At 45.0% G+C, this 27,073-nt stretch overlaps 21 non-coding genes across 21 annotated transcripts; all 21 read left to right on the top strand.

Moving 5' to 3' along the window:
• The first annotated feature begins 186 nt into the window (after positions 1–186).
• LOC141189396 (U2 spliceosomal RNA) lies at positions 187–377 on the top strand. Its single transcript, XR_012263457.1, has one exon. It is a non-coding gene; the product is annotated as a U2 spliceosomal RNA (small nuclear RNA).
• A 1,119-nt stretch (positions 378–1,496) lies between these two features.
• On the top strand, positions 1,497–1,687 carry LOC141186654 (U2 spliceosomal RNA). The gene has a single exon (XR_012260912.1). It is a non-coding gene; the product is annotated as a U2 spliceosomal RNA (small nuclear RNA).
• Positions 1,688–2,807: 1,120 nt separating this feature from the next.
• On the top strand, positions 2,808–2,998 carry LOC141189395 (U2 spliceosomal RNA). Its single transcript, XR_012263456.1, has one exon. It is a non-coding gene; the product is annotated as a U2 spliceosomal RNA (small nuclear RNA).
• Positions 2,999–4,118: 1,120 nt separating this feature from the next.
• LOC141189394 (U2 spliceosomal RNA) lies at positions 4,119–4,309 on the top strand. Its single transcript, XR_012263455.1, has one exon. It is a non-coding gene; the product is annotated as a U2 spliceosomal RNA (small nuclear RNA).
• Positions 4,310–5,429: 1,120 nt separating this feature from the next.
• LOC141189392 (U2 spliceosomal RNA) lies at positions 5,430–5,620 on the top strand. The gene has a single exon (XR_012263453.1). It is a non-coding gene; the product is annotated as a U2 spliceosomal RNA (small nuclear RNA).
• Positions 5,621–6,741: 1,121 nt separating this feature from the next.
• LOC141189391 (U2 spliceosomal RNA) lies at positions 6,742–6,932 on the top strand. Its single transcript, XR_012263452.1, has one exon. It is a non-coding gene; the product is annotated as a U2 spliceosomal RNA (small nuclear RNA).
• Positions 6,933–8,051: 1,119 nt separating this feature from the next.
• Positions 8,052–8,242, top strand: LOC141186641 (U2 spliceosomal RNA). Its single transcript, XR_012260900.1, has one exon. It is a non-coding gene; the product is annotated as a U2 spliceosomal RNA (small nuclear RNA).
• A 1,119-nt stretch (positions 8,243–9,361) lies between these two features.
• Positions 9,362–9,552, top strand: LOC141189390 (U2 spliceosomal RNA). The gene has a single exon (XR_012263451.1). It is a non-coding gene; the product is annotated as a U2 spliceosomal RNA (small nuclear RNA).
• A 1,121-nt stretch (positions 9,553–10,673) lies between these two features.
• Positions 10,674–10,864, top strand: LOC141189389 (U2 spliceosomal RNA). The gene has a single exon (XR_012263450.1). It is a non-coding gene; the product is annotated as a U2 spliceosomal RNA (small nuclear RNA).
• Positions 10,865–11,985: 1,121 nt separating this feature from the next.
• LOC141189388 (U2 spliceosomal RNA) lies at positions 11,986–12,176 on the top strand. The gene has a single exon (XR_012263449.1). It is a non-coding gene; the product is annotated as a U2 spliceosomal RNA (small nuclear RNA).
• Positions 12,177–13,295: 1,119 nt separating this feature from the next.
• On the top strand, positions 13,296–13,486 carry LOC141186629 (U2 spliceosomal RNA). Its single transcript, XR_012260889.1, has one exon. It is a non-coding gene; the product is annotated as a U2 spliceosomal RNA (small nuclear RNA).
• Positions 13,487–14,606: 1,120 nt separating this feature from the next.
• On the top strand, positions 14,607–14,797 carry LOC141189387 (U2 spliceosomal RNA). The gene has a single exon (XR_012263448.1). It is a non-coding gene; the product is annotated as a U2 spliceosomal RNA (small nuclear RNA).
• A 1,120-nt stretch (positions 14,798–15,917) lies between these two features.
• Positions 15,918–16,108, top strand: LOC141189386 (U2 spliceosomal RNA). The gene has a single exon (XR_012263447.1). It is a non-coding gene; the product is annotated as a U2 spliceosomal RNA (small nuclear RNA).
• Positions 16,109–17,229: 1,121 nt separating this feature from the next.
• On the top strand, positions 17,230–17,420 carry LOC141189385 (U2 spliceosomal RNA). The gene has a single exon (XR_012263446.1). It is a non-coding gene; the product is annotated as a U2 spliceosomal RNA (small nuclear RNA).
• A 1,121-nt stretch (positions 17,421–18,541) lies between these two features.
• Positions 18,542–18,732, top strand: LOC141189383 (U2 spliceosomal RNA). The gene has a single exon (XR_012263445.1). It is a non-coding gene; the product is annotated as a U2 spliceosomal RNA (small nuclear RNA).
• A 1,121-nt stretch (positions 18,733–19,853) lies between these two features.
• On the top strand, positions 19,854–20,044 carry LOC141189382 (U2 spliceosomal RNA). The gene has a single exon (XR_012263444.1). It is a non-coding gene; the product is annotated as a U2 spliceosomal RNA (small nuclear RNA).
• A 1,121-nt stretch (positions 20,045–21,165) lies between these two features.
• On the top strand, positions 21,166–21,356 carry LOC141189380 (U2 spliceosomal RNA). The gene has a single exon (XR_012263442.1). It is a non-coding gene; the product is annotated as a U2 spliceosomal RNA (small nuclear RNA).
• Positions 21,357–22,478: 1,122 nt separating this feature from the next.
• Positions 22,479–22,669, top strand: LOC141185150 (U2 spliceosomal RNA). The gene has a single exon (XR_012259839.1). It is a non-coding gene; the product is annotated as a U2 spliceosomal RNA (small nuclear RNA).
• Positions 22,670–23,790: 1,121 nt separating this feature from the next.
• Positions 23,791–23,981, top strand: LOC141189379 (U2 spliceosomal RNA). Its single transcript, XR_012263441.1, has one exon. It is a non-coding gene; the product is annotated as a U2 spliceosomal RNA (small nuclear RNA).
• Positions 23,982–25,102: 1,121 nt separating this feature from the next.
• On the top strand, positions 25,103–25,293 carry LOC141189378 (U2 spliceosomal RNA). Its single transcript, XR_012263440.1, has one exon. It is a non-coding gene; the product is annotated as a U2 spliceosomal RNA (small nuclear RNA).
• A 1,122-nt stretch (positions 25,294–26,415) lies between these two features.
• On the top strand, positions 26,416–26,606 carry LOC141185148 (U2 spliceosomal RNA). The gene has a single exon (XR_012259837.1). It is a non-coding gene; the product is annotated as a U2 spliceosomal RNA (small nuclear RNA).
• The last annotated feature ends 467 nt before the right edge of the window (positions 26,607–27,073 follow it).

The following is a 27,073-nucleotide window of genomic DNA, read 5'->3' as shown; positions in this document are numbered from 1 at the left end:
AAAAGAGGTGGAGTTATGCAGATCTAAAACGCGTGGATTGCAGCAGCAGCAAGCCGAAAAGTGCAGGCATGTGAGGGATCTAGAGGTTGACAGCATGTCTTCTTAACGGGAGTCCAGGTGGCCATCTCCACAAATGGACTTTTCAGAATCCTTGGGTGGCACCGTAGTCGGAAACCAATTCTGGTTATCGCTTCTCGGCCTTTTGGCTAAGATCAAGTGTAGTATCTGTTCTTATCAGTTTAATATCTGATACGTCCCCTATCTGGGGACCATATATTAAATGGATTTTTAGAACAGGGAGATGGAAAAAGAGCTTGCTCTGTCCACTCCACGCATTGACCTGGTATTGCAGTATCTCCAGGACCGGTGCACCCCTTCTTTAATGCAGTTTCTAAAATCAGAAAGAATTGAATTCAATGCTTTTTGTTCATTTTGCTTGTTTGTCGGATTTTGGGATGGACTCTTTGGCTTTGCTTTTCTTCTCCTCATTGGATTTTTCATGTTAAAAGTTGCAGAAGCCAGATGACAAGCTCATTTTGGTTCAACTTCAGCAACTGTGCATTGCATTGCCATGTAATGTAATGTAATGCAATGCTATCTATCTAGCTCTCCCTCTATACTTCCTTTTGGATAAACAGACATATTAGGCAAGCATTTTGGAGCTTTCACCTAAATAACTACAGGTGGTGAGATAAGCTGCACAATATAATTGACCTTTCAGTATATTGTTGCACACACACCATCTATTTGGCAAATGCCCTTGTTATCAACAGCAGCCTTTTAAACTCACCTGAGCTAACAGGTATGTGAGCTGGTTACTCTGCTGCGCTTAAAATTTCTTTTTTGGTTTGCTACAATGCCTTTTCTGAAACGTTGTCTCCCTCTGCTGGAACACTGACTTCTTTCATTTAATGCCTGCAGACTATAAAAGAGAAACCAACCCAAAAAGTTTGGTTGATTAGTCTGTGGCATTCTTTTAAACTGTTGCTTATGGCGGTCTCTGTGAGCTTCTCAGTGACATTCAGCCATCCAGGTATCCCGCCTGCAGTAGACGGAATGTGGCAATGGAACGCTGGCTGCGCGTGTCATAATAGGCTCTGAGCCTTTATATACCTGCGCACAGCAGCAGCCACCTTCAGTCTGCTGCTGGACAGCCAGCAGCAGCAGCAGCAGGAGAGGTAATTAATCAGCAACCCTCCTGCTAAGGGTAGACAGCTGCTCGTTCCACCCCCCCCCGCCTTAATTGGTTCTCCTCCCTTCCAACGGTGTTGAGGCGGGTGGGAACAGCCGGGGGTTGAGGGTACTGTGCTAAAAGAGGTGGAGTTATGCAGATCTAAAACGCGTGGATTGCAGCAGCAGCAAGCCGAAAAGTGCAGGCATGTGAGGGATCTAGAGGTTGACAGCATGTCTTCTTAACGGGAGTCCAGGTGGCCATCTCCACAAATGGACTTTTCAGAATCCTTGGGTGGCACCGTAGTCGGAAACCAATTCTGGTTATCGCTTCTCGGCCTTTTGGCTAAGATCAAGTGTAGTATCTGTTCTTATCAGTTTAATATCTGATATGTCCCCTATCTGGGGACCATATATTAAATGGATTTTTAGAACAGGGAGATGGAAAAAGAGCTTGCTCTGTCCACTCCACGCATTGACCTGGTATTGCAGTATCTCCAGGACCGGTGCACCCCTTCTTTAATGCAGTTTCTAAAATCAGAAAGAATTGAATTCAATGCTTTTTGTTCATTTTGCTTGTTTGTCGGATTTTGGGATGGACTCTTTGGCTTTGCTTTTCTTCTCCTCATTGGATTTTTCATGTTAAAAGTTGCAGAAGCCAGATGACAAGCTCATTTTGGTTCAACTTCAGCAACTGTGCATTGCATTGCCATGTAATGTAATGTAATGCAATGCTATCTATCTAGCTCTCCCTCTATACTTCCTTTTGGATAAACAGACATATTAGGCAAGCATTTTGGAGCTTTCACCTAAATAACTACAGGTGGTGAGATAAGCTGCACAATATAATTGACCTTTCAGCATATTGTTGCACACACACCATCTATTTAGCAAATGCCCTTGTTATCAACAGCAGCCTTTTAAACTCACCTGAGCTAACAGGTATGTGAGCTGGTTACTCTGCTGCGCTTAAAATTTCTTTTTTGGTTTGCTACAATGCCTTTTCTGAAACGTTGTCTCCCTCTGCTGGAACACTGACTTCTTTCATTTAATGCCTGCAGACTATAAAAGAGAAACCAACCCAAAAAGTTTGGTTGATTAGTCTGTGGCATTCTTTTAAACTGTTGCTTATGGCGGTCTCTGTGAGCTTCTCAGTGACATTCAGCCATCCAGGTATCCCGCCTGCAGTAGACGGAATGTGGCAATGGAACGCTGGCTGCGCGTGTCATAATAGGCTCTGAGCCCTTATATACCTGCGCACAGCAGCAGCCACCTTCAGTCTGCTGCTGGACAGCCAGCAGCAGCAGCAGCAGGAGAGGTAATTAATCAGCAACCCTCCTGCTAAGGGTAGACAGCTGCTCGTTCCACCCCCCCCCCGCCTTAATTGGTTCTCCTCCCTTCCAACGGTGTTGAGGCGGGTGGGAACAGCCGGGGGTTGAGGGTACTGTGCTAAAAGAGGTGGAGTTATGCAGATCTAAAACGCGTGGATTGCAGCAGCAGCAAGCCGAAAAGTGCAGGCATGTGAGGGATCTAGAGGTTGACAGCATGTCTTCTTAACGGGAGTCCAGGTGGCCATCTCCACAAATGGACTTTTCAGAATCCTTGGGTGGCACCGTAGTCGGAAACCAATTCTGGTTATCGCTTCTCGGCCTTTTGGCTAAGATCAAGTGTAGTATCTGTTCTTATCAGTTTAATATCTGATACGTCCCCTATCTGGGGACCATATATTAAATGGATTTTTAGAACAGGGAGATGGAAAAAGAGCTTGCTCTGTCCACTCCACGCATTGACCTGGTATTGCAGTATCTCCAGGACCGGTGCACCCCTTCTTTAATGCAGTTTCTAAAATCAGAAAGAATTGAATTCAATGCTTTTTGTTCATTTTGCTTGTTTGTCGGATTTTGGGATGGACTCTTTGGCTTTGCTTTTCTTCTCCTCATTGGATTTTTCATGTTAAAAGTTGCAGAAGCCAGATGACAAGCTCATTTTGGTTCAACTTCAGCAACTGTGCATTGCATTGCCATGTAATGTAATGTAATGCAATGCTATCTATCTAGCTCTCCCTCTATACTTCCTTTTGGATAAACAGACATATTAGGCAAGCATTTTGGAGCTTTCACCTAAATAACTACAGGTGGTGAGATAAGCTGCACAATATAATTGACCTTTCAGCATATTGTTGCACACACACCATCTATTTAGCAAATGCCCTTGTTATCAACAGCAGCCTTTTAAACTCACCTGAGCTAACAGGTATGTGAGCTGGTTACTCTGCTGCGCTTAAAATTTCTTTTTTGGTTTGCTACAATGCCTTTTCTGAAACGTTGTCTCCCTCTGCTGGAACACTGACTTCTTTCATTTAATGCCTGCAGACTATAAAAGAGAAACCAACCCAAAAAGTTTGGTTGATTAGTCTGTGGCATTCTTTTAAACTGTTGCTTATGGCGGTCTCTGTGAGCTTCTCAGTGACATTCAGCCATCCAGGTATCCCGCCTGCAGTAGACGGAATGTGGCAATGGAACGCTGGCTGCACGTGTCATAATAGGCTCTGAGCCTTTATATACCTGCGCACAGCAGCAGCCACCTTCAGTCTGCTGCTGGACAGCCAGCAGCAGCAGCAGCAGGAGAGGTAATTAATCAGCAACCCTCCTGCTAAGGGTAGACAGCTGCTCGTTCCACCCCCCCCCCGCCTTAATTGGTTCTCCTCCCTTCCAACGGTGTTGAGGCGGGTGGGAACAGCCGGGGGTTGAGGGTACTGTGCTAAAAGAGGTGGAGTTATGCAGATCTAAAACGCGTGGATTGCAGCAGCAGCAAGCCGAAAAGTGCAGGCATGTGAGGGATCTAGAGGTTGACAGCATGTCTTCTTAACGGGAGTCCAGGTGGCCATCTCCACAAATGGACTTTTCAGAATCCTTGGGTGGCACCGTAGTCGGAAACCAATTCTGGTTATCGCTTCTCGGCCTTTTGGCTAAGATCAAGTGTAGTATCTGTTCTTATCAGTTTAATATCTGATACGTCCCCTATCTGGGGACCATATATTAAATGGATTTTTAGAACAGGGAGATGGAAAAAGAGCTTGCTCTGTCCACTCCACGCATTGACCTGGTATTGCAGTATCTCCAGGACCGGTGCACCCCTTCTTTAATGCAGTTTCTAAAATCAGAAAGAATTGAATTCAATGCTTTTTGTTCATTTTGCTTGTTTGTCGGATTTTGGGATGGACTCTTTGGCTTTGCTTTTCTTCTCCTCATTGGATTTTTCATGTTAAAAGTTGCAGAAGCCAGATGACAAGCTCATTTTGGTTCAACTTCAGCAACTGTGCATTGCATTGCCATGTAATGTAATGTAATGCAATGCTATCTATCTAGCTCTCCCTCTATACTTCCTTTTGGATAAACAGACATATTAGGCAAGCATTTTGGAGCTTTCACCTAAATAACTACAGGTGGTGAGATAAGCTGCACAATATAATTGACCTTTCAGCATATTGTTGCACACACACCATCTATTTAGCAAATGCCCTTGTTATCAACAGCAGCCTTTTAAACTCACCTGAGCTAACAGGTATGTGAGCTGGTTACTCTGCTGCGCTTAAAATTTCTTTTTTGGTTTGCTACAATGCCTTTTCTGAAACGTTGTCTCCCTCTGCTGGAACACTGACTTCTTTCATTTAATGCCTGCAGACTATAAAAGAGAAACCAACCCAAAAAGTTTGGTTGATTAGTCTGTGGCATTCTTTTAAACTGTTGCTTATGGCGGTCTCTGTGAGCTTCTCAGTGACATTCAGCCATCCAGGTATCCCGCCTGCAGTAGACGGAATGTGGCAATGGAACGCTGGCTGCACGTGTCATAATAGGCTCTGAGCCTTTATATACCTGCGCACAGCAGCAGCCACCTTCAGTCTGCTGCTGGACAGCCAGCAGCAGCAGCAGCAGGAGAGGTAATTAATCAGCAACCCTCCTGCTAAGGGTAGACAGCTGCTCGTTCCACCCCCCCCCCGCCTTAATTGGTTCTCCTCCCTTCCAACGGTGTTGAGGCGGGTGGGAACAGCCGGGGGTTGAGGGTACTGTGCTAAAAGAGGTGGAGTTATGCAGATCTAAAACGCGTGGATTGCAGCAGCAGCAAGCCGAAAAGTGCAGGCATGTGAGGGATCTAGAGGTTGACAGCATGTCTTCTTAACGGGAGTCCAGGTGGCCATCTCCACAAATGGACTTTTCAGAATCCTTGGGTGGCACCGTAGTCGGAAACCAATTCTGGTTATCGCTTCTCGGCCTTTTGGCTAAGATCAAGTGTAGTATCTGTTCTTATCAGTTTAATATCTGATACGTCCCCTATCTGGGGACCATATATTAAATGGATTTTTAGAACAGGGAGATGGAAAAAGAGCTTGCTCTGTCCACTCCACGCATTGACCTGGTATTGCAGTATCTCCAGGACCGGTGCACCCCTTCTTTAATGCAGTTTCTAAAATCAGAAAGAATTGAATTCAATGCTTTTTGTTCATTTTGCTTGTTTGTCGGATTTTGGGATGGACTCTTTGGCTTTGCTTTTCTTCTCCTCATTGGATTTTTCATGTTAAAAGTTGCAGAAGCCAGATGACAAGCTCATTTTGGTTCAACTTCAGCAACTGTGCATTGCATTGCCATGTAATGTAATGTAATGCAATGCTATCTATCTAGCTCTCCCTCTATACTTCCTTTTGGATAAACAGACATATTAGGCAAGCATTTTGGAGCTTTCACCTAAATAACTACAGGTGGTGAGATAAGCTGCACAATATAATTGACCTTTCAGTATATTGTTGCACACACACCATCTATTTAGCAAATGCCCTTGTTATCAACAGCAGCCTTTTAAACTCACCTGAGCTAACAGGTATGTGAGCTGGTTACTCTGCTGCGCTTAAAATTTCTTTTTTGGTTTGCTACAATGCCTTTTCTGAAACGTTGTCTCCCTCTGCTGGAACACTGACTTCTTTCATTTAATGCCTGCAGACTATAAAAGAGAAACCAACCCAAAAAGTTTGGTTGATTAGTCTGTGGCATTCTTTTAAACTGTTGCTTATGGCGGTCTCTGTGAGCTTCTCAGTGACATTCAGCCATCCAGGTATCCCGCCTGCAGTAGACGGAATGTGGCAATGGAACGCTGGCTGCGCGTGTCATAATAGGCTCTGAGCCTTTATATACCTGCGCACAGCAGCAGCCACCTTCAGTCTGCTGCTGGACAGCCAGCAGCAGCAGCAGCAGGAGAGGTAATTAATCAGCAACCCTCCTGCTAAGGGTAGACAGCTGCTCGTTCCACCCCCCCCCCCGCCTTAATTGGTTCTCCTCCCTTCCAACGGTGTTGAGGCGGGTGGGAACAGCCGGGGGTTGAGGGTACTGTGCTAAAAGAGGTGGAGTTATGCAGATCTAAAACGCGTGGATTGCAGCAGCAGCAAGCCGAAAAGTGCAGGCATGTGAGGGATCTAGAGGTTGACAGCATGTCTTCTTAACGGGAGTCCAGGTGGCCATCTCCACAAATGGACTTTTCAGAATCCTTGGGTGGCACCGTAGTCGGAAACCAATTCTGGTTATCGCTTCTCGGCCTTTTGGCTAAGATCAAGTGTAGTATCTGTTCTTATCAGTTTAATATCTGATACGTCCCCTATCTGGGGACCATATATTAAATGGATTTTTAGAACAGGGAGATGGAAAAAGAGCTTGCTCTGTCCACTCCACGCATTGACCTGGTATTGCAGTATCTCCAGGACCGGTGCACCCCTTCTTTAATGCAGTTTCTAAAATCAGAAAGAATTGAATTCAATGCTTTTTGTTCATTTTGCTTGTTTGTCGGATTTTGGGATGGACTCTTTGGCTTTGCTTTTCTTCTCCTCATTGGATTTTTCATGTTAAAAGTTGCAGAAGCCAGATGACAAGCTCATTTTGGTTCAACTTCAGCAACTGTGCATTGCATTGCCATGTAATGTAATGTAATGCAATGCTATCTATCTAGCTCTCCCTCTATACTTCCTTTTGGATAAACAGACATATTAGGCAAGCATTTTGGAGCTTTCACCTAAATAACTACAGGTGGTGAGATAAGCTGCACAATATAATTGACCTTTCAGTATATTGTTGCACACACACCATCTATTTAGCAAATGCCCTTGTTATCAACAGCAGCCTTTTAAACTCACCTGAGCTAACAGGTATGTGAGCTGGTTACTCTGCTGCGCTTAAAATTTCTTTTTTGGTTTGCTACAATGCCTTTTCTGAAACGTTGTCTCCCTCTGCTGGAACACTGACTTCTTTCATTTAATGCCTGCAGACTATAAAAGAGAAACCAACCCAAAAAGTTTGGTTGATTAGTCTGTGGCATTCTTTTAAACTGTTGCTTATGGCGGTCTCTGTGAGCTTCTCAGTGACATTCAGCCATCCAGGTATCCCGCCTGCAGTAGACGGAATGTGGCAATGGAACGCTGGCTGCGCGTGTCATAATAGGCTCTGAGCCTTTATATACCTGCGCACAGCAGCAGCCACCTTCAGTCTGCTGCTGGACAGCCAGCAGCAGCAGCAGCAGGAGAGGTAATTAATCAGCAACCCTCCTGCTAAGGGTAGACAGCTGCTCGTTCCACCCCCCCCCGCCTTAATTGGTTCTCCTCCCTTCCAACGGTGTTGAGGCGGGTGGGAACAGCCGGGGGTTGAGGGTACTGTGCTAAAAGAGGTGGAGTTATGCAGATCTAAAACGCGTGGATTGCAGCAGCAGCAAGCCGAAAAGTGCAGGCATGTGAGGGATCTAGAGGTTGACAGCATGTCTTCTTAACGGGAGTCCAGGTGGCCATCTCCACAAATGGACTTTTCAGAATCCTTGGGTGGCACCGTAGTCGGAAACCAATTCTGGTTATCGCTTCTCGGCCTTTTGGCTAAGATCAAGTGTAGTATCTGTTCTTATCAGTTTAATATCTGATATGTCCCCTATCTGGGGACCATATATTAAATGGATTTTTAGAACAGGGAGATGGAAAAAGAGCTTGCTCTGTCCACTCCACGCATTGACCTGGTATTGCAGTATCTCCAGGACCGGTGCACCCCTTCTTTAATGCAGTTTCTAAAATCAGAAAGAATTGAATTCAATGCTTTTTGTTCATTTTGCTTGTTTGTCGGATTTTGGGATGGACTCTTTGGCTTTGCTTTTCTTCTCCTCATTGGATTTTTCATGTTAAAAGTTGCAGAAGCCAGATGACAAGCTCATTTTGGTTCAACTTCAGCAACTGTGCATTGCATTGCCATGTAATGTAATGTAATGCAATGCTATCTATCTAGCTCTCCCTCTATACTTCCTTTTGGATAAACAGACATATTAGGCAAGCATTTTGGAGCTTTCACCTAAATAACTACAGGTGGTGAGATAAGCTGCACAATATAATTGACCTTTCAGCATATTGTTGCACACACACCATCTATTTAGCAAATGCCCTTGTTATCAACAGCAGCCTTTTAAACTCACCTGAGCTAACAGGTATGTGAGCTGGTTACTCTGCTGCGCTTAAAATTTCTTTTTTGGTTTGCTACAATGCCTTTTCTGAAACGTTGTCTCCCTCTGCTGGAACACTGACTTCTTTCATTTAATGCCTGCAGACTATAAAAGAGAAACCAACCCAAAAAGTTTGGTTGATTAGTCTGTGGCATTCTTTTAAACTGTTGCTTATGGCGGTCTCTGTGAGCTTCTCAGTGACATTCAGCCATCCAGGTATCCCGCCTGCAGTAGACGGAATGTGGCAATGGAACGCTGGCTGCGCGTGTCATAATAGGCTCTGAGCCCTTATATACCTGCGCACAGCAGCAGCCACCTTCAGTCTGCTGCTGGACAGCCAGCAGCAGCAGCAGCAGGAGAGGTAATTAATCAGCAACCCTCCTGCTAAGGGTAGACAGCTGCTCGTTCCACCCCCCCCCGCCTTAATTGGTTCTCCTCCCTTCCAACGGTGTTGAGGCGGGTGGGAACAGCCGGGGGTTGAGGGTACTGTGCTAAAAGAGGTGGAGTTATGCAGATCTAAAACGCGTGGATTGCAGCAGCAGCAAGCCGAAAAGTGCAGGCATGTGAGGGATCTAGAGGTTGACAGCATGTCTTCTTAACGGGAGTCCAGGTGGCCATCTCCACAAATGGACTTTTCAGAATCCTTGGGTGGCACCGTAGTCGGAAACCAATTCTGGTTATCGCTTCTCGGCCTTTTGGCTAAGATCAAGTGTAGTATCTGTTCTTATCAGTTTAATATCTGATACGTCCCCTATCTGGGGACCATATATTAAATGGATTTTTAGAACAGGGAGATGGAAAAAGAGCTTGCTCTGTCCACTCCACGCATTGACCTGGTATTGCAGTATCTCCAGGACCGGTGCACCCCTTCTTTAATGCAGTTTCTAAAATCAGAAAGAATTGAATTCAATGCTTTTTGTTCATTTTGCTTGTTTGTCGGATTTTGGGATGGACTCTTTGGCTTTGCTTTTCTTCTCCTCATTGGATTTTTCATGTTAAAAGTTGCAGAAGCCAGATGACAAGCTCATTTTGGTTCAACTTCAGCAACTGTGCATTGCATTGCCATGTAATGTAATGTAATGCAATGCTATCTATCTAGCTCTCCCTCTATACTTCCTTTTGGATAAACAGACATATTAGGCAAGCATTTTGGAGCTTTCACCTAAATAACTACAGGTGGTGAGATAAGCTGCACAATATAATTGACCTTTCAGTATATTGTTGCACACACACCATCTATTTAGCAAATGCCCTTGTTATCAACAGCAGCCTTTTAAACTCACCTGAGCTAACAGGTATGTGAGCTGGTTACTCTGCTGCGCTTAAAATTTCTTTTTTGGTTTGCTACAATGCCTTTTCTGAAACGTTGTCTCCCTCTGCTGGAACACTGACTTCTTTCATTTAATGCCTGCAGACTATAAAAGAGAAACCAACCCAAAAAGTTTGGTTGATTAGTCTGTGGCATTCTTTTAAACTGTTGCTTATGGCGGTCTCTGTGAGCTTCTCAGTGACATTCAGCCATCCAGGTATCCCGCCTGCAGTAGACGGAATGTGGCAATGGAACGCTGGCTGCGCGTGTCATAATAGGCTCTGAGCCTTTATATACCTGCGCACAGCAGCAGCCACCTTCAGTCTGCTGCTGGACAGCCAGCAGCAGCAGCAGCAGGAGAGGTAATTAATCAGCAACCCTCCTGCTAAGGGTAGACAGCTGCTCGTTCCACCCCCCCCCCCGCCTTAATTGGTTCTCCTCCCTTCCAACGGTGTTGAGGCGGGTGGGAACAGCCGGGGGTTGAGGGTACTGTGCTAAAAGAGGTGGAGTTATGCAGATCTAAAACGCGTGGATTGCAGCAGCAGCAAGCCGAAAAGTGCAGGCATGTGAGGGATCTAGAGGTTGACAGCATGTCTTCTTAACGGGAGTCCAGGTGGCCATCTCCACAAATGGACTTTTCAGAATCCTTGGGTGGCACCGTAGTCGGAAACCAATTCTGGTTATCGCTTCTCGGCCTTTTGGCTAAGATCAAGTGTAGTATCTGTTCTTATCAGTTTAATATCTGATACGTCCCCTATCTGGGGACCATATATTAAATGGATTTTTAGAACAGGGAGATGGAAAAAGAGCTTGCTCTGTCCACTCCACGCATTGACCTGGTATTGCAGTATCTCCAGGACCGGTGCACCCCTTCTTTAATGCAGTTTCTAAAATCAGAAAGAATTGAATTCAATGCTTTTTGTTCATTTTGCTTGTTTGTCGGATTTTGGGATGGACTCTTTGGCTTTGCTTTTCTTCTCCTCATTGGATTTTTCATGTTAAAAGTTGCAGAAGCCAGATGACAAGCTCATTTTGGTTCAACTTCAGCAACTGTGCATTGCATTGCCATGTAATGTAATGTAATGCAATGCTATCTATCTAGCTCTCCCTCTATACTTCCTTTTGGATAAACAGACATATTAGGCAAGCATTTTGGAGCTTTCACCTAAATAACTACAGGTGGTGAGATAAGCTGCACAATATAATTGACCTTTCAGTATATTGTTGCACACACACCATCTATTTAGCAAATGCCCTTGTTATCAACAGCAGCCTTTTAAACTCACCTGAGCTAACAGGTATGTGAGCTGGTTACTCTGCTGCGCTTAAAATTTCTTTTTTGGTTTGCTACAATGCCTTTTCTGAAACGTTGTCTCCCTCTGCTGGAACACTGACTTCTTTCATTTAATGCCTGCAGACTATAAAAGAGAAACCAACCCAAAAAGTTTGGTTGATTAGTCTGTGGCATTCTTTTAAACTGTTGCTTATGGCGGTCTCTGTGAGCTTCTCAGTGACATTCAGCCATCCAGGTATCCCGCCTGCAGTAGACGGAATGTGGCAATGGAACGCTGGCTGCGCGTGTCATAATAGGCTCTGAGCCTTTATATACCTGCGCACAGCAGCAGCCACCTTCAGTCTGCTGCTGGACAGCCAGCAGCAGCAGCAGCAGGAGAGGTAATTAATCAGCAACCCTCCTGCTAAGGGTAGACAGCTGCTCGTTCCACCCCCCCCCCCGCCTTAATTGGTTCTCCTCCCTTCCAACGGTGTTGAGGCGGGTGGGAACAGCCGGGGGTTGAGGGTACTGTGCTAAAAGAGGTGGAGTTATGCAGATCTAAAACGCGTGGATTGCAGCAGCAGCAAGCCGAAAAGTGCAGGCATGTGAGGGATCTAGAGGTTGACAGCATGTCTTCTTAACGGGAGTCCAGGTGGCCATCTCCACAAATGGACTTTTCAGAATCCTTGGGTGGCACCGTAGTCGGAAACCAATTCTGGTTATCGCTTCTCGGCCTTTTGGCTAAGATCAAGTGTAGTATCTGTTCTTATCAGTTTAATATCTGATACGTCCCCTATCTGGGGACCATATATTAAATGGATTTTTAGAACAGGGAGATGGAAAAAGAGCTTGCTCTGTCCACTCCACGCATTGACCTGGTATTGCAGTATCTCCAGGACCGGTGCACCCCTTCTTTAATGCAGTTTCTAAAATCAGAAAGAATTGAATTCAATGCTTTTTGTTCATTTTGCTTGTTTGTCGGATTTTGGGATGGACTCTTTGGCTTTGCTTTTCTTCTCCTCATTGGATTTTTCATGTTAAAAGTTGCAGAAGCCAGATGACAAGCTCATTTTGGTTCAACTTCAGCAACTGTGCATTGCATTGCCATGTAATGTAATGTAATGCAATGCTATCTATCTAGCTCTCCCTCTATACTTCCTTTTGGATAAACAGACATATTAGGCAAGCATTTTGGAGCTTTCACCTAAATAACTACAGGTGGTGAGATAAGCTGCACAATATAATTGACCTTTCAGTATATTGTTGCACACACACCATCTATTTAGCAAATGCCCTTGTTATCAACAGCAGCCTTTTAAACTCACCTGAGCTAACAGGTATGTGAGCTGGTTACTCTGCTGCGCTTAAAATTTCTTTTTTGGTTTGCTACAATGCCTTTTCTGAAACGTTGTCTCCCTCTGCTGGAACACTGACTTCTTTCATTTAATGCCTGCAGACTATAAAAGAGAAACCAACCCAAAAAGTTTGGTTGATTAGTCTGTGGCATTCTTTTAAACTGTTGCTTATGGCGGTCTCTGTGAGCTTCTCAGTGACATTCAGCCATCCAGGTATCCCGCCTGCAGTAGACGGAATGTGGCAATGGAACGCTGGCTGCGCGTGTCATAATAGGCTCTGAGCCTTTATATACCTGCGCACAGCAGCAGCCACCTTCAGTCTGCTGCTGGACAGCCAGCAGCAGCAGCAGCAGGAGAGGTAATTAATCAGCAACCCTCCTGCTAAGGGTAGACAGCTGCTCGTTCCACCCCCCCCCGCCTTAATTGGTTCTCCTCCCTTCCAACGGTGTTGAGGCGGGTGGGAACAGCCGGGGGTTGAGGGTACTGTGCTAAAAGAGGTGGAGTTATGCAGATCTAAAACGCGTGGATTGCAGCAGCAGCAAGCCGAAAAGTGCAGGCATGTGAGGGATCTAGAGGTTGACAGCATGTCTTCTTAACGGGAGTCCAGGTGGCCATCTCCACAAATGGACTTTTCAGAATCCTTGGGTGGCACCGTAGTCGGAAACCAATTCTGGTTATCGCTTCTCGGCCTTTTGGCTAAGATCAAGTGTAGTATCTGTTCTTATCAGTTTAATATCTGATATGTCCCCTATCTGGGGACCATATATTAAATGGATTTTTAGAACAGGGAGATGGAAAAAGAGCTTGCTCTGTCCACTCCACGCATTGACCTGGTATTGCAGTATCTCCAGGACCGGTGCACCCCTTCTTTAATGCAGTTTCTAAAATCAGAAAGAATTGAATTCAATGCTTTTTGTTCATTTTGCTTGTTTGTCGGATTTTGGGATGGACTCTTTGGCTTTGCTTTTCTTCTCCTCATTGGATTTTTCATGTTAAAAGTTGCAGAAGCCAGATGACAAGCTCATTTTGGTTCAACTTCAGCAACTGTGCATTGCATTGCCATGTAATGTAATGTAATGCAATGCTATCTATCTAGCTCTCCCTCTATACTTCCTTTTGGATAAACAGACATATTAGGCAAGCATTTTGGAGCTTTCACCTAAATAACTACAGGTGGTGAGATAAGCTGCACAATATAATTGACCTTTCAGCATATTGTTGCACACACACCATCTATTTAGCAAATGCCCTTGTTATCAACAGCAGCCTTTTAAACTCACCTGAGCTAACAGGTATGTGAGCTGGTTACTCTGCTGCGCTTAAAATTTCTTTTTTGGTTTGCTACAATGCCTTTTCTGAAACGTTGTCTCCCTCTGCTGGAACACTGACTTCTTTCATTTAATGCCTGCAGACTATAAAAGAGAAACCAACCCAAAAAGTTTGGTTGATTAGTCTGTGGCATTCTTTTAAACTGTTGCTTATGGCGGTCTCTGTGAGCTTCTCAGTGACATTCAGCCATCCAGGTATCCCGCCTGCAGTAGACGGAATGTGGCAATGGAACGCTGGCTGCGCGTGTCATAATAGGCTCTGAGCCCTTATATACCTGCGCACAGCAGCAGCCACCTTCAGTCTGCTGCTGGACAGCCAGCAGCAGCAGCAGCAGGAGAGGTAATTAATCAGCAACCCTCCTGCTAAGGGTAGACAGCTGCTCGTTCCACCCCCCCCCCGCCTTAATTGGTTCTCCTCCCTTCCAACGGTGTTGAGGCGGGTGGGAACAGCCGGGGGTTGAGGGTACTGTGCTAAAAGAGGTGGAGTTATGCAGATCTAAAACGCGTGGATTGCAGCAGCAGCAAGCCGAAAAGTGCAGGCATGTGAGGGATCTAGAGGTTGACAGCATGTCTTCTTAACGGGAGTCCAGGTGGCCATCTCCACAAATGGACTTTTCAGAATCCTTGGGTGGCACCGTAGTCGGAAACCAATTCTGGTTATCGCTTCTCGGCCTTTTGGCTAAGATCAAGTGTAGTATCTGTTCTTATCAGTTTAATATCTGATACGTCCCCTATCTGGGGACCATATATTAAATGGATTTTTAGAACAGGGAGATGGAAAAAGAGCTTGCTCTGTCCACTCCACGCATTGACCTGGTATTGCAGTATCTCCAGGACCGGTGCACCCCTTCTTTAATGCAGTTTCTAAAATCAGAAAGAATTGAATTCAATGCTTTTTGTTCATTTTGCTTGTTTGTCGGATTTTGGGATGGACTCTTTGGCTTTGCTTTTCTTCTCCTCATTGGATTTTTCATGTTAAAAGTTGCAGAAGCCAGATGACAAGCTCATTTTGGTTCAACTTCAGCAACTGTGCATTGCATTGCCATGTAATGTAATGTAATGCAATGCTATCTATCTAGCTCTCCCTCTATACTTCCTTTTGGATAAACAGACATATTAGGCAAGCATTTTGGAGCTTTCACCTAAATAACTACAGGTGGTGAGATAAGCTGCACAATATAATTGACCTTTCAGCATATTGTTGCACACACACCATCTATTTAGCAAATGCCCTTGTTATCAACAGCAGCCTTTTAAACTCACCTGAGCTAACAGGTATGTGAGCTGGTTACTCTGCTGCGCTTAAAATTTCTTTTTTGGTTTGCTACAATGCCTTTTCTGAAACGTTGTCTCCCTCTGCTGGAACACTGACTTCTTTCATTTAATGCCTGCAGACTATAAAAGAGAAACCAACCCAAAAAGTTTGGTTGATTAGTCTGTGGCATTCTTTTAAACTGTTGCTTATGGCGGTCTCTGTGAGCTTCTCAGTGACATTCAGCCATCCAGGTATCCCGCCTGCAGTAGACGGAATGTGGCAATGGAACGCTGGCTGCACGTGTCATAATAGGCTCTGAGCCTTTATATACCTGCGCACAGCAGCAGCCACCTTCAGTCTGCTGCTGGACAGCCAGCAGCAGCAGCAGCAGGAGAGGTAATTAATCAGCAACCCTCCTGCTAAGGGTAGACAGCTGCTCGTTCCACCCCCCCCCCGCCTTAATTGGTTCTCCTCCCTTCCAACGGTGTTGAGGCGGGTGGGAACAGCCGGGGGTTGAGGGTACTGTGCTAAAAGAGGTGGAGTTATGCAGATCTAAAACGCGTGGATTGCAGCAGCAGCAAGCCGAAAAGTGCAGGCATGTGAGGGATCTAGAGGTTGACAGCATGTCTTCTTAACGGGAGTCCAGGTGGCCATCTCCACAAATGGACTTTTCAGAATCCTTGGGTGGCACCGTAGTCGGAAACCAATTCTGGTTATCGCTTCTCGGCCTTTTGGCTAAGATCAAGTGTAGTATCTGTTCTTATCAGTTTAATATCTGATACGTCCCCTATCTGGGGACCATATATTAAATGGATTTTTAGAACAGGGAGATGGAAAAAGAGCTTGCTCTGTCCACTCCACGCATTGACCTGGTATTGCAGTATCTCCAGGACCGGTGCACCCCTTCTTTAATGCAGTTTCTAAAATCAGAAAGAATTGAATTCAATGCTTTTTGTTCATTTTGCTTGTTTGTCGGATTTTGGGATGGACTCTTTGGCTTTGCTTTTCTTCTCCTCATTGGATTTTTCATGTTAAAAGTTGCAGAAGCCAGATGACAAGCTCATTTTGGTTCAACTTCAGCAACTGTGCATTGCATTGCCATGTAATGTAATGTAATGCAATGCTATCTATCTAGCTCTCCCTCTATACTTCCTTTTGGATAAACAGACATATTAGGCAAGCATTTTGGAGCTTTCACCTAAATAACTACAGGTGGTGAGATAAGCTGCACAATATAATTGACCTTTCAGTATATTGTTGCACACACACCATCTATTTAGCAAATGCCCTTGTTATCAACAGCAGCCTTTTAAACTCACCTGAGCTAACAGGTATGTGAGCTGGTTACTCTGCTGCGCTTAAAATTTCTTTTTTGGTTTGCTACAATGCCTTTTCTGAAACGTTGTCTCCCTCTGCTGGAACACTGACTTCTTTCATTTAATGCCTGCAGACTATAAAAGAGAAACCAACCCAAAAAGTTTGGTTGATTAGTCTGTGGCATTCTTTTAAACTGTTGCTTATGGCGGTCTCTGTGAGCTTCTCAGTGACATTCAGCCATCCAGGTATCCCGCCTGCAGTAGACGGAATGTGGCAATGGAACGCTGGCTGCGCGTGTCATAATAGGCTCTGAGCCTTTATATACCTGCGCACAGCAGCAGCCACCTTCAGTCTGCTGCTGGACAGCCAGCAGCAGCAGCAGCAGGAGAGGTAATTAATCAGCAACCCTCCTGCTAAGGGTAGACAGCTGCTCGTTCCACCCCCCCCCCCGCCTTAATTGGTTCTCCTCCCTTCCAACGGTGTTGAGGCGGGTGGGAACAGCCGGGGGTTGAGGGTACTGTGCTAAAAGAGGTGGAGTTATGCAGATCTAAAACGCGTGGATTGCAGCAGCAGCAAGCCGAAAAGTGCAGGCATGTGAGGGATCTAGAGGTTGACAGCATGTCTTCTTAACGGGAGTCCAGGTGGCCATCTCCACAAATGGACTTTTCAGAATCCTTGGGTGGCACCGTAGTCGGAAACCAATTCTGGTTATCGCTTCTCGGCCTTTTGGCTAAGATCAAGTGTAGTATCTGTTCTTATCAGTTTAATATCTGATACGTCCCCTATCTGGGGACCATATATTAAATGGATTTTTAGAACAGGGAGATGGAAAAAGAGCTTGCTCTGTCCACTCCACGCATTGACCTGGTATTGCAGTATCTCCAGGACCGGTGCACCCCTTCTTTAATGCAGTTTCTAAAATCAGAAAGAATTGAATTCAATGCTTTTTGTTCATTTTGCTTGTTTGTCGGATTTTGGGATGGACTCTTTGGCTTTGCTTTTCTTCTCCTCATTGGATTTTTCATGTTAAAAGTTGCAGAAGCCAGATGACAAGCTCATTTTGGTTCAACTTCAGCAACTGTGCATTGCATTGCCATGTAATGTAATGTAATGCAATGCTATCTATCTAGCTCTCCCTCTATACTTCCTTTTGGATAAACAGACATATTAGGCAAGCATTTTGGAGCTTTCACCTAAATAACTACAGGTGGTGAGATAAGCTGCACAATATAATTGACCTTTCAGTATATTGTTGCACACACACCATCTATTTAGCAAATGCCCTTGTTATCAACAGCAGCCTTTTAAACTCACCTGAGCTAACAGGTATGTGAGCTGGTTACTCTGCTGCGCTTAAAATTTCTTTTTTGGTTTGCTACAATGCCTTTTCTGAAACGTTGTCTCCCTCTGCTGGAACACTGACTTCTTTCATTTAATGCCTGCAGACTATAAAAGAGAAACCAACCCAAAAAGTTTGGTTGATTAGTCTGTGGCATTCTTTTAAACTGTTGCTTATGGCGGTCTCTGTGAGCTTCTCAGTGACATTCAGCCATCCAGGTATCCCGCCTGCAGTAGACGGAATGTGGCAATGGAACGCTGGCTGCGCGTGTCATAATAGGCTCTGAGCCTTTATATACCTGCGCACAGCAGCAGCCACCTTCAGTCTGCTGCTGGACAGCCAGCAGCAGCAGCAGCAGGAGAGGTAATTAATCAGCAACCCTCCTGCTAAGGGTAGACAGCTGCTCGTTCCACCCCCCCCCCCGCCTTAATTGGTTCTCCTCCCTTCCAACGGTGTTGAGGCGGGTGGGAACAGCCGGGGGTTGAGGGTACTGTGCTAAAAGAGGTGGAGTTATGCAGATCTAAAACGCGTGGATTGCAGCAGCAGCAAGCCGAAAAGTGCAGGCATGTGAGGGATCTAGAGGTTGACAGCATGTCTTCTTAACGGGAGTCCAGGTGGCCATCTCCACAAATGGACTTTTCAGAATCCTTGGGTGGCACCGTAGTCGGAAACCAATTCTGGTTATCGCTTCTCGGCCTTTTGGCTAAGATCAAGTGTAGTATCTGTTCTTATCAGTTTAATATCTGATACGTCCCCTATCTGGGGACCATATATTAAATGGATTTTTAGAACAGGGAGATGGAAAAAGAGCTTGCTCTGTCCACTCCACGCATTGACCTGGTATTGCAGTATCTCCAGGACCGGTGCACCCCTTCTTTAATGCAGTTTCTAAAATCAGAAAGAATTGAATTCAATGCTTTTTGTTCATTTTGCTTGTTTGTCGGATTTTGGGATGGACTCTTTGGCTTTGCTTTTCTTCTCCTCATTGGATTTTTCATGTTAAAAGTTGCAGAAGCCAGATGACAAGCTCATTTTGGTTCAACTTCAGCAACTGTGCATTGCATTGCCATGTAATGTAATGTAATGCAATGCTATCTATCTAGCTCTCCCTCTATACTTCCTTTTGGATAAACAGACATATTAGGCAAGCATTTTGGAGCTTTCACCTAAATAACTACAGGTGGTGAGATAAGCTGCACAATATAATTGACCTTTCAGTATATTGTTGCACACACACCATCTATTTAGCAAATGCCCTTGTTATCAACAGCAGCCTTTTAAACTCACCTGAGCTAACAGGTATGTGAGCTGGTTACTCTGCTGCGCTTAAAATTTCTTTTTTGGTTTGCTACAATGCCTTTTCTGAAACGTTGTCTCCCTCTGCTGGAACACTGACTTCTTTCATTTAATGCCTGCAGACTATAAAAGAGAAACCAACCCAAAAAGTTTGGTTGATTAGTCTGTGGCATTCTTTTAAACTGTTGCTTATGGCGGTCTCTGTGAGCTTCTCAGTGACATTCAGCCATCCAGGTATCCCGCCTGCAGTAGACGGAATGTGGCAATGGAACGCTGGCTGCGCGTGTCATAATAGGCTCTGAGCCTTTATATACCTGCACACAGCAGCAGCCACCTTCAGTCTGCTGCTGGACAGCCAGCAGCAGCAGCAGCAGGAGAGGTAATTAATCAGCAACCCTCCTGCTAAGGGTAGACAGCTGCTCGTTCCACCCCCCCCCCCGCCTTAATTGGTTCTCCTCCCTTCCAACGGTGTTGAGGCGGGTGGGAACAGCCGGGGGTTGAGGGTACTGTGCTAAAAGAGGTGGAGTTATGCAGATCTAAAACGCGTGGATTGCAGCAGCAGCAAGCCGAAAAGTGCAGGCATGTGAGGGATCTAGAGGTTGACAGCATGTCTTCTTAACGGGAGTCCAGGTGGCCATCTCCACAAATGGACTTTTCAGAATCCTTGGGTGGCACCGTAGTCGGAAACCAATTCTGGTTATCGCTTCTCGGCCTTTTGGCTAAGATCAAGTGTAGTATCTGTTCTTATCAGTTTAATATCTGATACGTCCCCTATCTGGGGACCATATATTAAATGGATTTTTAGAACAGGGAGATGGAAAAAGAGCTTGCTCTGTCCACTCCACGCATTGACCTGGTATTGCAGTATCTCCAGGACCGGTGCACCCCTTCTTTAATGCAGTTTCTAAAATCAGAAAGAATTGAATTCAATGCTTTTTGTTCATTTTGCTTGTTTGTCGGATTTTGGGATGGACTCTTTGGCTTTGCTTTTCTTCTCCTCATTGGATTTTTCATGTTAAAAGTTGCAGAAGCCAGATGACAAGCTCATTTTGGTTCAACTTCAGCAACTGTGCATTGCATTGCCATGTAATGTAATGTAATGCAATGCTATCTATCTAGCTCTCCCTCTATACTTTCTTTTGGATAAACAGACATATTAGGCAAGCATTTTGGAGCTTTCACCTAAATAACTACAGGTTGTGAGATAAGCTGCACAATATAATTGACCTTTCAGTATATTGTTGCACACACACCATCTATTTAGCAAATGCCCTTGTTATCAACAGCAGCCTTTTAAACTCACCTGAGCTAACAGGTATGTGAGCTGGTTACTCTGCTGCGCTTAAAATTTCTTTTTTGGTTTGCTACAATGCCTTTTCTGAAACGTTGTCTCCCTCTGCTGGAACACTGACTTCTTTCATTTAATGCCTGCAGACTATAAAAGAGAAACCAACCCAAAAAGTTTGGTTGATTAGTCTGTGGCATTCTTTTAAACTCTTGCTTATGGCGGTCTCTGTGAGCTTCTCAGTGACATTCAGCCATCCAGGTATCCCGCCTGCAGTAGACGGAATGTGGCAATGGAACGCTGGCTGCGCGTGTCATAATAGGCTCTGAGCCTTTATATACCTGCGCACAGCAGCAGCCACCTTCAGTCTGCTGCTGGACAGCCAGCAGCAGCAGCAGCAGGAGAGGTAATTAATCAGCAACCCTCCTGCTAAGGGTAGACAGCTGCTCGTTCCACCCCCCCCCCCGCCTTAATTGGTTCTCCTCCCTTCCAACGGTGTTGAGGCGGGTGGGAACAGCCGGGGGTTGAGGGTACTGTGCTAAAAGAGGTGGAGTTATGCAGATCTAAAACGCGTGGATTGCAGCAGCAGCAAGCCGAAAAGTGCAGGCATGTGAGGGATCTAGAGGTTGACAGCATGTCTTCTTAACGGGAGTCCAGGTGGCCATCTCCACAAATGGACTTTTCAGAATCCTTGGGTGGCACCGTAGTCGGAAACCAATTCTGGTTATCGCTTCTCGGCCTTTTGGCTAAGATCAAGTGTAGTATCTGTTCTTATCAGTTTAATATCTGATACGTCCCCTATCTGGGGACCATATATTAAATGGATTTTTAGAACAGGGAGATGGAAAAAGAGCTTGCTCTGTCCACTCCACGCATTGACCTGGTATTGCAGTATCTCCAGGACCGGTGCACCCCTTCTTTAATGCAGTTTCTAAAATCAGAAAGAATTGAATTCAATGCTTTTTGTTCATTTTGCTTGTTTGTCGGATTTTGGGATGGACTCTTTGGCTTTGCTTTTCTTCTCCTCATTGGATTTTTCATGTTAAAAGTTGCAGAAGCCAGATGACAAGCTCATTTTGGTTCAACTTCAGCAACTGTGCATTGCATTGCCATGTAATGTAATGTAATGCAATGCTATCTATCTAGCTCTCCCTCTATACTTCCTCTTGGATAAACAGACATATTAGGCAAGCATTTTGGAGCTTTCACCTAAATAACTACAGGTGGTGAGATAAGCTGCACAATATAATTGACCTTTCAGTATATTGTTGCACACACACCATCTATTTAGCAAATGCCCTTGTTATCAACAGCAGCCTTTTAAACTCACCTGAGCTAACAGGTATGTGAGCTGGTTACTCTGCTGCGCTTAAAATTTCTTTTTTGGTTTGCTACAATGCCTTTTCTGAAACGTTGTCTCCCTCTGCTGGAACACTGACTTCTTTCATTTAATGCCTGCAGACTATAAAAGAGAAACCAACCCAAAAAGTTTGGTTGATTAGTCTGTGGCATTCTTTTAAACTGTTGCTTATGGCGGTCTCTGTGAGCTTCTCAGTGACATTCAGCCATCCAGGTATCCCGCCTGCAGTAGACGGAATGTGGCAATGGAACGCTGGCTGCGCGTGTCATAATAGGCTCTGAGCCTTTATATACCTGCGCACAGCAGCAGCCACCTTCAGTCTGCTGCTGGACAGCCAGCAGCAGCAGCAGCAGGAGAGGTAATTAATCAGCAACCCTCCTGCTAAGGGTAGACAGCTGCTCGTTCCACCCCCCCCCCCCGCCTTAATTGGTTCTCCTCCCTTCCAACGGTGTTGAGGCGGGTGGGAACAGCCAGGGGTTGAGGGTACTGTGCTAAAAGAGGTGGAGTTATGCAGATCTAAAACGCGTGGATTGCAGCAGCAGCAAGCCGAAAAGTGCAGGCATGTGAGGGATCTAGAGGTTGACAGCATGTCTTCTTAACGGGAGTCCAGGTGGCCATCTCCACAAATGGACTTTTCAGAATTCTTGGGTGGCACCGTAGTCGGAAACCAATTCTGGTTATCGCTTCTCGGCCTTTTGGCTAAGATCAAGTGTAGTATCTGTTCTTATCAGTTTAATATCTGATACGTCCCCTATCTGGGGACCATATATTAAATGGATTTTTAGAACAGGGAGATGGAAAAAGAGCTTGCTCTGTCCACTCCACGCATTGATCTGGTATTGCAGTATCTTCAGGACCGGTGCACCCCTTCTTTAATGCAGTTTCTAAAATCAGAAAGAATTGAATTCAATGCTTTTTGTTCATTTTGCTTGTTTGTCGGATTTTGGGATGGACTCTTTGGCTTTGCTTTTCTTCTCCTCATTGGATTTTTCATGTTAAAAGTTGCAGAAGCCAGATGACAAGCTCATTTTGGTTCAACTTCAGCAACTGTGCATTGCATTGCCATGTAATGTAATGTAATGCAATGCTATCTATCTAGCTCTCCCTCTATACTTCCTTTTGGATAAACAGACATATTAGGCAAGCATTTTGGAGCTTTCACCTAAATAACTACAGGTGGTGAGATAAGCTGCACAATATAATTGACCTTTCAGTATATTGTTGCACACACACCATCTATTTAGCAAATGCCCTTGTTATCAACAGCAGCCTTTTAAACTCACCTGAGCTAACAGGTATGTGAGCTGGTTACTCTGCTGCGCTTAAAATTTCTTTTTTGGTTTGCTACAATGCCTTTTCTGAAACGTTGTCTCCCTCTGCTGGAACACTGACTTCTTTCATTTAATGCCTGCAGACTATAAAAGAGAAACCAACCCAAAAAGTTTGGTTGATTAGTCTGTGGCATTCTTTTAAACTGTTGCTTATGGCGGTCTCTGTGAGCTTCTCAGTGACATTCAGCCATCCAGGTATCCCGCCTGCAGTAGACGGAATGTGGCAATGGAACGCTGGCTGCGCGTGTCATAATAGGCTCTGAGCCTTTATATACCTGCGCACAGCAGCAGCCACCTTCAGTCTGCTGCTGGACAGCCAGCAGCAGCAGCAGCAGGAGAGGTAATTAATCAGCAACCCTCCTGCTAAGGGTAGACAGCTGCTCGTTCCACCCCCCCCCCCGCCTTAATTGGTTCTCCTCCCTTCCAACGGTGTTTTGGCGGGTGGGAACAGCCGGGGGTTGAGGGTACTGTGCTAAAAGAGGTGGAGTTATGCAGATCTAAAACGCGTGGATTGCAGCAGCAGCAAGCCGAAAAGTGCAGGCATGTGAGGGATCTAGAGGTTGACAGCATGTCTTCTTAACGGGAGTCCAGGTGGCCATCTCCACAAATGGACTTTTCAGAATCCTTGGGTGGCACCGTAGTCGGAAACCAATTCTGGTTATCGCTTCTCGGCCTTTTGGCTAAGATCAAGTGTAGTATCTGTTCTTATCAGTTTAATATCTGATACGTCCCCTATCTGGGGACCATATATTAAATGGATTTTTAGAACAGGGAGATGGAAAAAGAGCTTGCTCTGTCCACTCCACGCATTGACCTGGTATTGCAGTATCTCCAGGACCGGTGCACCCCTTCTTTAATGCAGTTTCTAAAATCAGAAAGAATTGAATTCAATGCTTTTTGTTCATTTTGCTTGTTTGTCGGATTTTGGGATGGACTCTTTGGCTTTGCTTTTCTTCTCCTCATTGGATTTTTCATGTTAAAAGTTGCAGAAGCCAGATGACAAGCTCATTTTGGTTCAACTTCAGCAACTGTGCATTGCATTGCCATGTAATGTAATGTAATGCAATGCTATCTATCTAGCTCTCCCTCTATACTTTCTTTTGGATAAACAGACATATTAGGCAAGCATTTTGGAGCTTTCACCTAAATAACTACAGGTTGTGAGATAAGCTGCACAATATAATTGACCTTTCAGTATATTGTTGCACACACACCATCTATTTAGCAAATGCCCTTGTTATCAACAGCAGCCTTTTAAACTCACCTGAGCTAACAGGTATGTGAGCTGGTTACTCTGCTGCGCTTAAAATTTCTTTTTTGGTTTGCTACAATGCCTTTTCTGAAACGTTGTCTCCCTCTGCTGGAACACTGACTTCTTTCATTTAATGCCTGCAGACTATAAAAGAGAAACCAACCCAAAAAGTTTGGTTGATTAGTCTGTGGCATTCTTTTAAACTCTTGCTTATGGCGGTCTCTGTGAGCTTCTCAGTGACATTCAGCCATCCAGGTATCCCGCCTGCAGTAGACGGAATGTGGCAATGGAACGCTGGCTGCGCGTGTCATAATAGGCTCTGAGCCTTTATATACCTGCGCACAGCAGCAGCCACCTTCAGTCTGCTGCTGGACAGCCAGCAGCAGCAGCAGCAGGAGAGGTAATTAATCAGCAACCCTCCTGCTAAGGGTAGACAGCTGCTCGTTCCACCCCCCCCCCCGCCTTAATTGGTTCTCCTCCCTTCCAACGGTGTTGAGGCGGGTGGGAACAGCCGGGGGTTGAGGGTACTGTGCTAAAAGAGGTGGAGTTATGCAGATCTAAAACGCGTGGATTGCAGCAGCAGCAAGCCGAAAAGTGCAGGCATGTGAGGGATCTAGAGGTTGACAGCATGTCTTCTTAACGGGAGTCCAGGTGGCCATCTCCACAAATGGACTTTTCAGAATCCTTGGGTGGCACCGTAGTCGGAAACCAATTCTGGTTATCGCTTCTCGGCCTTTTGGCTAAGATCAAGTGTAGTATCTGTTCTTATCAGTTTAATATCTGATACGTCCCCTATCTGGGGACCATATATTAAATGGATTTTTAGAACAGGGAGATGGAAAAAGAGCTTGCTCTGTCCACTCCACGCATTGACCTGGTATTGCAGTATCTCCAGGACCGGTGCACCCCTTCTTTAATGCAGTTTCTAAAATCAGAAAGAATTGAATTCAATGCTTTTTGTTCATTTTGCTTGTTTGTCGGATTTTGGGATGGACTCTTTGGCTTTGCTTTTCTTCTCCTCATTGGATTTTTCATGTTAAAAGTTGCAGAAGCCAGATGACAAGCTCATTTTGGTTCAACTTCAGCAACTGTGCATTGCATTGCCATGTAATGTAATGTAATGCAATGCTATCTATCTAGCTCTCCCTCTATACTTCCTCTTGGATAAACAGACATATTAGGCAAGCATTTTGGAGCTTTCACCTAAATAACTACAGGTGGTGAGATAAGCTGCACAATATAATTGACCTTTCAGTATATTGTTGCACACACACCATCTATTTAGCAAATGCCCTTGTTATCAACAGCAGCCTTTTAAACTCACCTGAGCTAACAGGTATGTGAGCTGGTTACTCTGCTGCGCTTAAAATTTCTTTTTTGGTTTGCTACAATGCCTTTTCTGAAACGTTGTCTCCCTCTGCTGGAACACTGACTTCTTTCATTTAATGCCTGCAGACTATAAAAGAGAAACCAACCCAAAAAGTTTGGTTGATTAGTCTGTGGCATTCTTTTAAACTGTTGCTTATGGCGGTCTCTGTGAGCTTCTCAGTGACATTCAGCCATCCAGGTATCCCGCCTGCAGTAGACGGAATGTGGCAATGGAACGCTGGCTGCGCGTGTCATAATAGGCTCTGAGCCTTTATATACCTGCGCACAGCAGCAGCCACCTTCAGTCTGCTGCTGGACAGCCAGCAGCAGCAGCAGCAGGAGAGGTAATTAATCAGCAACCCTCCTGCTAAGGGTAGACAGCTGCTCGTTCCACCCCCCCCCCCCGCCTTAATTGGTTCTCCTCCCTTCCAACGGTGTTGAGGCGGGTGGGAACAGCCAGGGGTTGAGGGTACTGTGCTAAAAGAGGTGGAGTTATGCAGATCTAAAACGCGTGGATTGCAGCAGCAGCAAGCCGAAAAGTGCAGGCATGTGAGGGATCTAGAGGTTGACAGCATGTCTTCTTAACGGGAGTCCAGGTGGCCATCTCCACAAATGGACTTTTCAGAATTCTTGGGTGGCACCGTAGTCGGAAACCAATTCTGGTTATCGCTTCTCGGCCTTTTGGCTAAGATCAAGTGTAGTATCTGTTCTTATCAGTTTAATATCTGATACGTCCCCTATCTGGGGACCATATATTAAATGGATTTTTAGAACAGGGAGATGGAAAAAGAGCTTGCTCTGTCCACTCCACGCATTGATCTGGTATTGCAGTATCTTCAGGACCGGTGCACCCCTTCTTTAATGCAGTTTCTAAAATCAGAAAGAATTGAATTCAATGCTTTTTGTTCATTTTGCTTGTTTGTCGGATTTTGGGATGGACTCTTTGGCTTTGCTTTTCTTCTCCTCATTGGATTTTTCATGTTAAAAGTTGCAGAAGCCAGATGACAAGCTCATTTTGGTTCAACTTCAGCAACTGTGCATTGCATTGCCATGTAATGTAATGTAATGCAATGCTATCTATCTAGCTCTCCCTCTATACTTCCTTTTGGATAAACAGACATATTAGGCAAGCATTTTGGAGCTTTCACCTAAATAACTACAGGTGGTGAGATAAGCTGCACAATATAATTGACCTTTCAGTATATTGTTGCACACACACCATCTATTTAGCAAATGCCCTTGTTATCAACAGCAGCCTTTTAAACTCACCTGAGCTAACAGGTATGTGAGCTGGTTACTCTGCTGCGCTTAAAATTTCTTTTT

This window comes from Phyllobates terribilis, unplaced genomic scaffold (assembly GCF_046119375.1).
Source record: "Phyllobates terribilis strain yellow unplaced genomic scaffold, ASM4611937v1 Scaffold_40__1_contigs__length_11209783, whole genome shotgun sequence".
Lineage (NCBI taxonomy): Eukaryota > Metazoa > Chordata > Amphibia > Anura > Dendrobatidae > Phyllobates > Phyllobates terribilis.
The sequence above is the reverse complement of the archived record's forward strand: the minus strand, read 5'-3'. Positions and strand labels throughout refer to the sequence as shown.